The following is a 12,817-nucleotide window of genomic DNA, read 5'->3' as shown; positions in this document are numbered from 1 at the left end:
ACAGGGGCTGGGGGCCATGGAGGAGGACAAAGGGGTGGGGGACCATAGCATACAGCAGGGGCTTTCAGCAGCCACACAGTGAGGGGTGGATGGATGTACCCTCCCACCGGCGACGGGGGCTCATGCAAACTGCTCATTATAACCCTATTCCCAGCCTGTCTGTCTGTCTTTTCTTCCAACTATCTGTCTCACTCACTAATCAAAGAAGATTGTTCCAAGAAAGCTGGAAGAAGAGAAGGAATGTCTCACTTGGCTGTGGCTTCCTTTGGAAAGTCTGGAAAAACCGTGGCATCTCGACGTGCGTGAAGCTCTGCCTGGCGAGAAGCACATTTTCCTTCCAAAGCTGCTGTAAAGACGTGAATCATGAGCCGGTAACGCTCCTGGCAGTGCGAACCCCAATTCCACTGAGACATGGTGCTGGCAGCAGCTCCGCTGTATCTCTTGGACGGAAAAGACAAACATTTATCATAGTGACAGTGCTGGGGAAGAGCTGCCGGTGCTGCCGAGAGCCTGGCGGCGGCCGGATCCTGCCAGCGCCCAGGGTTCTCCCACCAAGTTTTCCGAAGGTCTACCGAAGTTCCTCAAACACCAGCCAAGGGGTTTACAGTCCCTTTTGGTTGTCCTCCACCACCTTGGTGGCACCTCTTGCAGGGATGAAAATATCCTGTATCCAATCATCAGAAAAAGAATAAAAGCCTTTGGAAAGGTCTGCTGGGAGCTGGGGGGAGCCCTGGTGCTCTGTCTGCTGCACGGTGGAGCTCCCCACCCAGCCTGTTCTCTGCTGTTCCCATGCATCCAATGCTGGGGCCAAACTCCTTCCAAACCTTGCCCCCCAAAATGCCCTGCGCTGCAATTGCAAGACCCCAGTGGCTGTGACATGTTTACGAAGCCACTCACTCCCTGCCCAGGCAGTCCCAAAAATCTGCCCACTCTCTTGTCCACCGTAGAGCTGGGGCTGTCACTTGCCCTGCTGGCAGCAGATGCCTGGCTGGCTGAAGCTGCCATTTACAGATCCTGGAGCAAACAAAACACCCCTTCCATGTAAGTCCCTCCTTTTTGGGTCTGTGGAACTTTGTGCAGCCCCAAGAGCACCCTGGCTTGCATAGACCCCAGCCCTCTAGACAGGGTCTGGGCTCAGGCTTGGAGTTAGAAGAGTTTCAACATTAAGTGTGGATGTGCAGCCCATGGATTCAGGGCATGTCAGACAGACACCTCCCACCTCAAACCAGAGCACTGCAGTCAGTTTGTGTCTGTGAAGAACCCCAAAATCAACACATTTTGCCCAAGACGTGGAGGACACTGAACCAGGAAGGCAAATAAAGCCTGAAGAGTGTGCTGGGGCTTTGGGAGCACTTCCCTTGGATGACATCAATGGAATCACAGGTTGGAGAAGCCATCTAAGATCATCAAATCCAACTGTTAATCCTGAACTGCCAAGGCCACCACTAAACCACATCCCCAAGTGCCACGTTCACACATCTCCATGGGAGGAGGATTTGCAGGCTGCAAAGGGCTTCAGGCCCAGAACTGGGCTCTGCATGTGACATCAGAGTTTCCTGGAGGAGACAGGGTGAAGGATGGGGAGCAAGCCCACTTCTGGAGCCGTCTGCCTTGGGGAAAGGAATGCCCAAGAGGATTGTTTGCTTGAGGGAGATGGGAAAAGCCTGGATATTTGTTCCAAGGGATCGCCATTCACTTTAGTATACCTGGGTCATATTCAGGGCAAGCATCAGAGGAGCCAGGGCAGCCTGGAGCCCTGGGAAGGGGATTTTCACTCCATGAGGTGTCCAGAAAATGTTACCCCTGAAAAATGGGGGGTGGTGGGCCAGGGCCTGGGGGTATGTCTAAGCAGAGCAGAGGCTGGAGGCATGACAGGGTGCTCCCACGCTGCTGTCCCTGGCCAGGAGCTGCTGCAGCTCAGGCAGCAACTTGGTGCCACATCACAGTGAATTTCCAGCAGTTATTCTATGGATGCCCAGCACGGATTGGAGCATTCAGCTGCTCCTTCTCTAATATGTTCATTAGTGGTCATTTAACTACAGGATGCAAGACAAGCCATTCTAAAATACTCATGTACTTGTGCAAAACATGGAATGAGCAATTCGTGCTGCTAATGAGAGAGGGAGTCATGGTATCAACAACAGGAGAAATCCATCAGCATCCTGGCAAACCTGCAATCCACCCTAACCCACACAGACTGCTCTAATCTGGAATTATCCCAGTAGCCTTTTGGGGCAAAGGGAGGGAAAATGGAATGTGGGTGAGATGGTGGCAAGAGGCCAATTCCTACCCACAAGAGAGACATGAGGTGTCCAAAACCACCTGTATTCCCACCAAAGGCTGTTGGAGGGAATGGGAAGAGGGCGCTGGTGCCACCACCACTTCAGCTCCAGATTGAAATTGAGCAGCACAGGGAAGGCCTTTGCTTCCTTGCAACTTTCCAGTGCCATTGGCCTGGGGATGGGAGTTGGTGGGGCTGAGCATGCAAACCGAGCACTCCCAGGACAGGGAATGCTGCCGGCTGCTTCCCGGTAGCTGTGATTAATTGTTGTTAATATTAAATTCAGCACTTTTATGCAGGACACAGAAGTGCTTAGGCAGAAGCCCAGCTCCCATCCTACCTGTCATTAAAAAACATTGCAATTAAGCTCTAGTGGAAGGAAATACAAGTAAACGCATCCTCTGTAAGTGGCTTCAGCTTTCCACAGACATCTGTGTCCCCCGTTTCCTCTTCGGCTGTCCGAGCTGCTTCTGTTTTCCCTCTTCCCATGACCCATACATTGCTTTTTCTCCTTAATCCTGCCCACAGCTCCCAAAGGCGAGGGCTGGAGCGGGGAGGAAAGGAGCCCCAGCTGCCTCTGACCCATTGCCACCGGTGGAAAGTTCGTGTCAGCTGCAGCTGCAGCCCCAGCCCCGGCCAAAATCAAGGCTGTGCTCTGGGTATCTGCTCACCTAGTTGGATCCTGATGCTCTCTTTGCTTCTCTCCGTGGGCAGTCCAAATGCTTCTGCAAGAGGAAGGGGTGCTACTGCCCCAATATAAAGCATTTAACAAATTATTTCCACTTTGCAGCAGATCTGGATGGGATTTTCAGCAGCTAAGACCTGCTCCTGCTCAAGTCAATGGTGACAGACCTCGACCAAATGCTCCAGGAGAGCCAGCCTGGCCTCCAACCCTGTAGGGCCCGGCACAGTCCAAGCTCTGTGGCAGAGCTGTGCTGACAAGCACAATCATGTGGCAAAGCTGAACAAGCTGGGGGGTTATTGCATCCCAGGACAGTGTTTTCCCATGGCATTGTACCCCTGTTTTACTCCAGCTGTGGTTCTTCACCTAGAAAACAATGAGGCAGGATGTCAGGGGTGAGACGTGGGGCGGGTAGTGATGGGTCAGCCTGAGCCACAGGACGCTGAGAGGAACCGTGGTGGCAGGGCCCAGGGGGGCAGCCTCTTCTGCCTCTCCCCAGTGACCAGCAGGACTGTGATGCAGCCAGAAGTTGTGGTTAAAGTTTATGGAATGCCAGAAGAGGCAGGTGGGAGTGACAGCCATGTACAGCCAGGTCATTCTGTGGCCAGGGTCCCCATCAGGTCCTTAAAACCTGGGAAAAGGCAAAAAACCAAGATAAGACTTAGGGCAAGGGAGTTGGAGATAAAAAGAGGCAGTGAGATAAAAATAAAACCTATGTCAAGGACGATACCAGTGCCAGGAATACTGCATTGAAAATTTTGGACCCGGGGGGATAAAGATCATGTGAAAGGTGTCCTAAGTGCCAAAGCTGGCTTTCCAGAGCCACGAAGGACGCTGGCAGAATCGCAGAGGTTCAGGATGGATGGGCAGGGAAGAGGGGCACCAGGTGTGCCTAAATTTGGGCAGAGCTGGGGCTCTGGAAGCCACAGGGCCCAGCCAGCTGCAGGTCTGGGATACAACGTGAGGATTGTGGAAATGCCCTGGCTGCACTCAGTGCTGAGTGGCAAAGAGCGGTGACAACAGTGCCCACACCAGGCTGTGGCTCTGGCCACATCCTCAGGCTTTGCTGATGCTGAGGAGGGAAAGGTTTTGCTGGGATCATGGTGCTGATGAACACAGGGGTTTTTCCTCGTTGCTTGCAAACATCAGCATCATGTATATAAACACAAAATGCCAAAATGTGAGTCAGCCCAATGGCACTTTGGCTCCTGCACCAACAGCCTATAAACGGTGGAACCAGAGCTTGCAGAGGGGATTTATTCCTGTTTTGGGGGTTTCAAAAAGTTGGTTCATGGCAGGTACAATATACTCCCAAGATATAAAAGAAAAAAATATTTAAATTAAAAGAATGATATAAACCAATTTTTTTCTTCCCAATTAGTTGTTCCCTATTGATGAGGGGAAACCTTTCAGTCTCAGGTAGTGGTCAAACATACTTTTTTTAGAGAGGAAAGAAATGCAGACAGTATTTTCATGTGAGCTGTAGATCCAAATTTTATAAAGGTTGGGGGTTTTTTAGTATTTGCTGAATAAGTTTTGTGGCCCAGTGCTGCCCAGCATAACAAAAGGTTCTATTCACACAAGGGAGCAGATCTGAGACCACCTCAGGAATCTTAATTCCTGAATTTCTCAGCTTTTTTTTTTTTTTCAAACATAAAGGATCCCAATGAGCCAATCATGCAGACCTTGATATAATGTCATTTTTTTGATTAAAATGCTATCGTTTAAACTCTGCTCTGTAAACAGTCTGGCCTTCACTTCTGTCTCCAGGTGTCAATAATCCCATGTGGATCAGCAAAACCAACCATGGATATAAAGTTGAGTGTGTGTGAAAAGTGTCTGCAGGATTGAGGCCAGTGATTGCAAAACAGTTTAAACTATAATCCTCCATTTTCATTAGTTCCTTGAAAAACTTCTGCTGTGGGCTTGAAATCCTTCCTGTTTTGTTGAGCCAAAGGTGATTTTTCTCCCCAGCAGTCTGAGCACAAACCTTCCCTCTGGTTTTATGTTGTCAGGCTTCAAAAATCACATTTCCCACTAAGGACATTCTGCCCTTTTCACTGAGAGAGCTCGACATTGACATCTATCATCTAAATAAAGCTAATTAAACACAGTTATTACTTGCTAGACATAAAAGTGTTCCAACCCCACAGTCCAGTAGATTTGGCTGCTTTTGCTAAGTGAAGCTTTGTGCTCTCCCTATGCTACAGAAACACTACATACATTTCCAGCCTAAGAGGTTTCCTCAGCCCTGTAGCTCTTTATTTTCTGTAAGATTTGAGGCCTATAAAAGGGACTTCTTTTAGTCCATAGTGTTTGCCATGTCTTTGCCTTAAGATGCAGGAGGAGGATGGAGCAGCTCAGACCATCCCTGCTGTCAGCCCCACGTTGCTCCAGCACCCACAGGCACTGGGAGCATCCTTCATTCCTGTGTGTTCATTTTTCAGCCTAATATATAATTTAAGTAAGACCTCAGCCCAAAAACTCTGTATCTGCATCCTCTCCTAGGACACTGAGCAGTGCAGAGGTGGTGGGCTCCAGGCAGTGGCCACCTGAAGCTCTGTTCTGTTGGAGAGAGAAACAACTTCCCACTAAGTTGTCACTGCCACACGTTGCCTTTTTGGGGAAAAATGAAGGTAGTGACTCTGTGTTGCTGAAGTTTCTGTGGTTAGAGAAGCACAACTGCTCATCTAAGGGCAGAGGTGGGCTGTGGGCTGGTTTGCACTCAGGATGAGGTCAGGAAGATAATAATCTCTCTAAGAGCCCTGCCACATTTCTGGCTTGGAAGAAGAAGTTTGAGGCTGTAGCAAAGTGATGGACTTGGTGCCTCCTGGTGTGAGCAGCACGTCTGGAGGGGTGAGACAGGGCAGGAGAAAAATCTGGTAAAAATCCACACACCTCCACTCAACGTGTCTCTAAAGGAGTCCATGGGAATTGACTGTGAACTGAATGCAATAAGAAACGGAAGCAAGAGATCCAGGTGAAGAGCAAATCCTTCATTAAGAGCTTAAATGGTCCAAATGAAAAATCAAACATGGCAATAGTTATTTGGGTTATAATAGAATGAGACTTAATAAATATGTGTTACAACTGTGAAAGGGGAGTAGAATATTTTCCCTGCTCGTCAACAGAGCCAAAGCTGAGGAAGGAATGGAAACAAGGATGGTAAAAGAGGAGAAATGAGCAGACAGGAAAAAGCCACTTAGCACAATAAATCTGCTTCTCAGCCCCCACTTCCTTGGTGCATGGCTGGAGCCTTTTCTCTTTCTCTGGCCACATGTCTCTGCCTCCCAAAATCACTGCAGAAGTGTGGAAAATCCTTCCGCTGAAGATGGTGGGATACCTTACTTTAATATTTTCAGCCAGGCTTCAGCTTTGTAGCTTATTCAGGAACAGGTACCCAGGAATTTAACATTAATAACTGAGATATTTTGACTGAACACATAAGACACACAATGGGCCTGTTTGTTTTTTTGTTTGGACTGAAGAAATACTGAGAGGCAATTTCAACTCCTGGTTTTGTTTTCCAAGTGTTCTAGAAATTAATTTCCCAAATAAATAGACAAATGGGACAGTTTTATCCATGAGATCACACATAGTAGCATGGTCTGCACCAAGTTCCCTTTGGTAAATATCTGTCTGAATCTACCAAAACGACCTCTGAGCAGTTCTCACAGGTATAAATCATGCTGAGCTTCTGAAAGCTGCAGTCTGGAGGAAACCTTTGGTGGGAAATTGCTGGGAAGCCTGTCATGGGATTTTTCCTGACTGTTCCACTGAGAGTTTAACATGTGCCACAAAGCACAGGGTTGTTTGATTTTTGCTTATTGACAGTGACTGTTGGTTCTCCCATTCACCCAACTCAAGGAGCTTCCTGGTTTATAAAAGGATTAGGGCCCCATTCCTAAGTCCTGGTTCCATTTAGCCAATAAATGCTGGATTGTAGCATTTCTCCCTCTGTGACCTTTCACTGTGTTCTATGTGCCACCTTGTCTTGCTCCCCAACTCCCCTTTTTAACAAACATTTGCTGTTTTCAGTTCCCAGAACCACTATTGCCCTTTCCCTGTGGAAGCAAGCATTCCCTCTTACCTCTGTCAAAAGGTATTTCTGTACTTGCCTCATCCACAACCAGCAGGACCCAGTCCTGAGTAACTTCACATTTTATTTCCACAATACACTGCAGTTGTCAGGGCAGCACCATAGGTAAAAATGCCTGGAGGATGTGATAACCACCTCTGCCAAAGTGTTATGTTTCAGTGTTCTCAGCAACATTTTCTTCCCACTTTTTTCTCCTCTGGAAACAGAACAAGGCGCATGGCACAAACATGCATTCATGCTCAGTTTTAAACATGATTTTTTGGAAGGTGTTTGCTTTCACATTCAACCTGGTCTAGTGGAAGGTGTTCCTGCCGTGGCAGGGGGTTGGAGCGAGATGATCTTTAAAGTTCCTTCCAACCCAAACCATTCCATGATTGTTTGGTTCTATAAATTGCCCTGTAGGACTTTTTCTTGTTTCATCCAAGTCTTAATCCTACCACCACTACAACAAATTGAAGTAATGACGGGTTCCTGTGTTTGTAGACAGAAGTGAACTTCTTCCAAGGTTGAGAACACAAAAGTGTGTACAAATTGTCTTAAATACAACCTAAAAGTTGATATAATAATTTCTCAATGCCTTCCACTTCATCCTTGTCACATCACTGCTAAGTTGCTGAGGTACATCTGCTCCACTGAAGGAGTGAGGGTCACGTATCTTTCTGGATGTCACTGGAGTTGCAGCCACACGGGCGAAGTCCTAGGTATAGGTGAGAAGAATGTTCACTTCAATCCTTCTGGGGAAAAAAGAAAAGCACCAGAAATCCAATATTAATGGGTTTGGTTATTTTTCAAAAAATGTTGGCACCCACAGGGCAGAATAACAGATTTGGGGCTAAAATAGAGCCAGGGAAAGAGCAAGTGAATCTATTCAGGGATGAAGTTGGGAACACTCTGCGTGGCTCGGACAGCAATGACTCTCACCAGATCCATTCCCAGCTCAGCCATGCTCAGGGTCACTTTTCCATCGCGGATCAACCGAGACGACGGATCAGGTCACAAAAATGCCCCAGCAATCCTCTTCTTCCCAGAAACCTAAATTTAAGAAGGGCTTGGTGCACACATAGCAAATGTTTCACAAAGTTTTATGTTGTGTAATTGCTTGTGGCACATGCAATTCCTTAGCTGGGGTTTTCTGCAGATTTGCAGCAGGTCTTCCTCCCAAACCTGCAGTGTGTGCACGAGGTGACTGTATAATCCTGTAATTACACCTGTAAATCCTCACCCTCACCTCTTTTCAACCGAAAAATCCAAACCACTAAATATAAAACATGTTTCAGTTTGCAACTGCACCATTGCAAAAACCCAAAAACAGTAAAGTTGTGTGTTGCAACCTTCACACCCACTGCAGAAATGACAAAATTTTCAAATCTCTACAGTTTCCTCCATAGTACTGCAAGAAAATCGTGTACCAAGGGTCACGTCTCGCCCGCCCATGGTTTGAAAGGGGTTACTGGTTTTTGTCTGCCTGTTGGAATGGCCTGTTCTGTGTGGAAAATAGAGCCAGTTCAGACACGTTTAATGGAAGTGCCAGAAACAGTCCTTTGCTTGGACCAGGAAGAGCACGACACCATCCTGCAGCATGAAGGAAGGGAAAACCAGAAGCACCCATGGGAAGGGGGCACACCAGTGCTGCTTGACAACAGGGGGCCTTTTGTAGGATGCCAAAAACCACAGAAGCTCATTTGCAAGAGAAAAAACTGCAGAACTTGAGAAGGGTAGATCGAGAGAATTCACATTATCGTCATTCTTCTACTTCCCGTCCTGACTTGGAGCCCCAGAAAATCCTCCCTCATTTGTATCACATAGGACTGTTTTTATGTGCCTTTTCAACTGCCTTCCACTTACTCATGAAGTCCTGCTGATGACTTTAGTGTCACTTCCCACTATTTGACTGCAGCTCTTGGTCATTTCCCCAGGTTTTTGCTGGTTTATGCTGTGCTATAAAGCAGAGTTACCTCATGGCAGCAGGACTGACTCAGCTCTGCCTTGGGAATGCTGGATGAGGACCGCTGTAGCTGATCTCCAGTCAGTGTTTTAGAGCTTCTACCCTGTTTTCTTGCCATTATTTCCTAGTGGCTTAAGACTTTGCTTCAGTTTGGTTATAGCCTGTCCCTTGTCTCCCTTATTTACACATTCTGAGAAACTGCAAGCAGGTGGAGTGGGAGCTTGATGCAGGGCTAGGCTAGGTGACATCAATGACTGCCACTTGTAAAGCCCTTCTCCTGCTCTTTATTCCTTGGGACTTCCACACCCACACAGTCCCACTCATAGCAACCCTAACACTCCTATTTTGAATAAGAAAGTGCCTTTTTACTTCCTTTTTTTTTTTTTTTTTTAAGCAGCAGGGTACCATGCAAGTCCCTCCATTGAGTGTTTGTAGCTATAAAAGCATGTCAGATGTGTCTGTATTTGCAGACAACAGTGGTACTTCCTCTCTTCGGAAATGGAGCAAGCTTCTATTTTGGGTTGTGCTGACTCAAGGATGAGGTACCCAAGCTGATTCAGCAGTTTGGCAAGCCAGAAGAACTTCTGGTTATGAATGGAATGAGCAATAAACTTAAGTTTGTCTTCATCTTACAGAAATGTATATTTGAGTGAAGCCACCTCCTGGTGGCAGACATTTTGTCAGATAAGTGGAATATTCTGCATTGCTTTTGGCAAAAAGGCCACTCCAACGAGACAACCATAAAGCCTGCAAGTAAAATTCTGGTCCCAGGGGAGCCAGAGATTCCCATTCATCCGGACTGGGACTTATCCTCCCTCTTGAGTCACACAAAAAGATCTTCTACTGCTTACTTGCTTATTTAATCTGTGCATCTCATCTGGGATATGAAATCCTCTCAGTGATATGAATAAATTGAACAGCAATTTCAAAAGGATGGAAATACAGGACACAAAACCAACCTGACCACCTCAAGGAAGTGAGAATGTACCACCCACTTACTCAGCTTCCATGGGTTCGTATGGAAAAGATGTCAAAGGTAACCCTTGTGCTCTTCTGCTATGGAAAAGTGAAATAAGCATCATGATACTTTATAATTTTTAAAACCATGGAGGAGTAACAGTCTTTCACAATATTTGCCACTGTTAACCTGTTAGTCTGTGAACAGAAGTCAGAAGATTTGTTGAGTTTTGGTTTCTCTAAACAAGTTCTTTCACCTGGAGGCTTCCAGCATTCAAAACAAAGCTTGCAACGAATGCTGTGCATGTCAGCAAGGATGAAGATACCGAAGTTTGTCAGAAAGTGAGATCTTGCTGTTTATTAAGGCAAGAAAGCAGGAAATGGGGCATCTGAGCTGTCTCCCTTGAGGCCTTCTGTCTGTGGATGGTCCAAACAGGTTTTAACATCTTTGCCTGCATCTTTATGCTGTTTCCAGACAGGATCAATAATCCCCATAGTCCCCACCCATGGCACCCATGATGCCTGTTCTTTCAGGCTGCCAAGTTTTTCCTTTGACAGCACATAATAAAAGCTGCAAACTTCCAAAGAGCATTCCTCCTCCCCAGCTACAGCAACCCCACTGGCATTAAGGCACGCCGTTGTTCCAGCCAGCCGTTCCCATGTCATATTCTCCTGCCTCGTGAAGGCGGTTTGTGAAGTCTAAAAAAGCATCATGTGGGTTGTCACATTTCAGAACCCTCTAAATAGCTTTGCGTGGCTCCATCAGATAAGCAGTAAAGTACAATATTATGAACGTCAAACAACAGCTCATCATTACAGCTGACAAAGCTTGTTCTTCTGAGAGGGGAAGTAAATTCAGTTCCATAGACTAAATATGTATATTTAGTGGCTTGAAGTTAAAAGAACTCTGCAAGTAGGATTTGCATTTGCCCAGCTATTGCTCTGTGAAATATTTCCTCTAACTCAGCCTCTGAGAAAGGAAACCTGTCACAGACTATTTTGGAAGGCTGGTCAGAGTTCTCCACAGGGAACCAGCACAACCAACACCAGAATGAACCCAGGACCCAAGATCTAGACTGCATGGAGGCTCCCAGCTCTACCACGATGGCTCGTTGTGGTAGCTAAGAAAGCGATCCAGAGGAAGCATCTTCCTTCAAGGGTGTCACAGACATGACCCACTCAGGTGCTGCCTTAGAGGGACACGCTGGCTGTTATATCTGTCCTGAATAAAAACAAATCAGAAGGTGGTGGTGGTGCTGAGGAAATAACAAATACAACCTCAGACCACTTCTTGCTCTCTAAAACAAATCTCGGTCACACTTAAAATGAATCCAACCATCACTGGCATTTGTGGTTTTCTGCTTCATGTATTTAATCTGCTACTTGAATTCAATGGAGAAGAATTTACACAACAAAAGCAAAGTGAAATTAAAAATTCAGTGTTTCAGGAGACAGCATGAGGTCTGTCCCAGCCAGAGCAGAGCTAATGAAAGCAAAGAGAACTGTTCCTTGACTGCACATGCAGGGTGTTTCCATGGAACTTCACAACAACAGGGGAAGGTGGGGAACGGCTGGGCTGGTGAGTGTTGGGTGACTGCTCCACCCAAAATATCAAGTGGAGGAGAGCAGGACGAGAGTCTACAGGCTACAAGTCTAGTGGGAGCTTCCCTGGGGGAGCAAGGATTCTGCACAACCTTGGAATCCTGATGCGAATCTTACCAAAGGAGGGTCTGAGAAGTCAGATGTCTCCTTCCATCCCATCTCCCTCCTTCAAACCTGTAAACAAAAGCTGGGAAAGAGGAACTCCTTTATTAGTGGAGATCAAAAGCTGTCTCTGACCAGTAGCCAGACAAAATTTGGGATCATGTGGGTCACTCAGTGAAAACTTGTGGTGTAGCCAGTATCTTTGATGTGATTCTGTTTATTCTAAGAACATACAAAGTCACACTTTATTGAGTGTGGGGGAACAAGACAAAAAACCTATGCTGGAATTTCGGTACCTCTTAAATCTCAAAGTTCAAATCACCCAACATAAATCTTACAGGTTTACATAAAAAAATTTAAAAACACAGGTAGTTTTACCTTAAATTCTCTGCCAATGAGGTAAAAAACTTTTTTCCGTTTTCCACCACGCCTTCGAATCCTTGGAAGCTGTTGCACTTCTTTAATCCTGCAGATTAAATAAATTCATTGTCCTGTACAAAGTAAAAATGTAACTTAAAGTACATTTAGATGAATCAATAAAAAGGTTGGAAAGAAGTTTTAGTGAATTTATCAATTAATAGCCAAGCCCAGGAGGCCATCCTGCCTTTCTGCTCTGTCAGCTCAGGGATTTCTCTCTTCCCAACAGTGTTTATGTAAGAGCTGCATGGTAAGCAGCACTCGCTATACAATATTGATCAGCTGAGCCATTAGCTGGAATTCAAGAGACAACTATGTCACAGCAAAACCAGAACAACTATTGCTATTGATTGGAATTTTTTAGAGATTATTTTGATATTTGAGCATATCAGGAAATACAAATTTCTTCTAAATAATAATACTAGAAACATAGATTACAGCATGGTTACAGAACATCCTTACAAAGGAAATGAAAAAATGGGCAGGTTTCAATTTCAGTAACTGTGGGGACACAGATTTCTATTACTATTTTCGAAAAAGATTACAGAGAATCACAGACCACTGTGGATGCAAAAGACCTCCAAGACCATCGAGTCCAACCTTTGACCCAATACTAACATGCCCACTAAACCGTATTGTGAAGCACTATGTCCACTTGTTTTTTAAACACTTCCAGGGATAGTGACTCCACCACTGCCGTGGGCACCTTGTGCCAGCATCTGACCACCAGTG

Source organism: Coloeus monedula, assembly GCF_965178545.1.
Source record: "Coloeus monedula genome assembly, chromosome: 16".
NCBI classification, from domain to species: Eukaryota; Metazoa; Chordata; class Aves; order Passeriformes; family Corvidae; genus Coloeus; species Coloeus monedula.
This window is presented reverse-complemented; position numbering follows the sequence as displayed.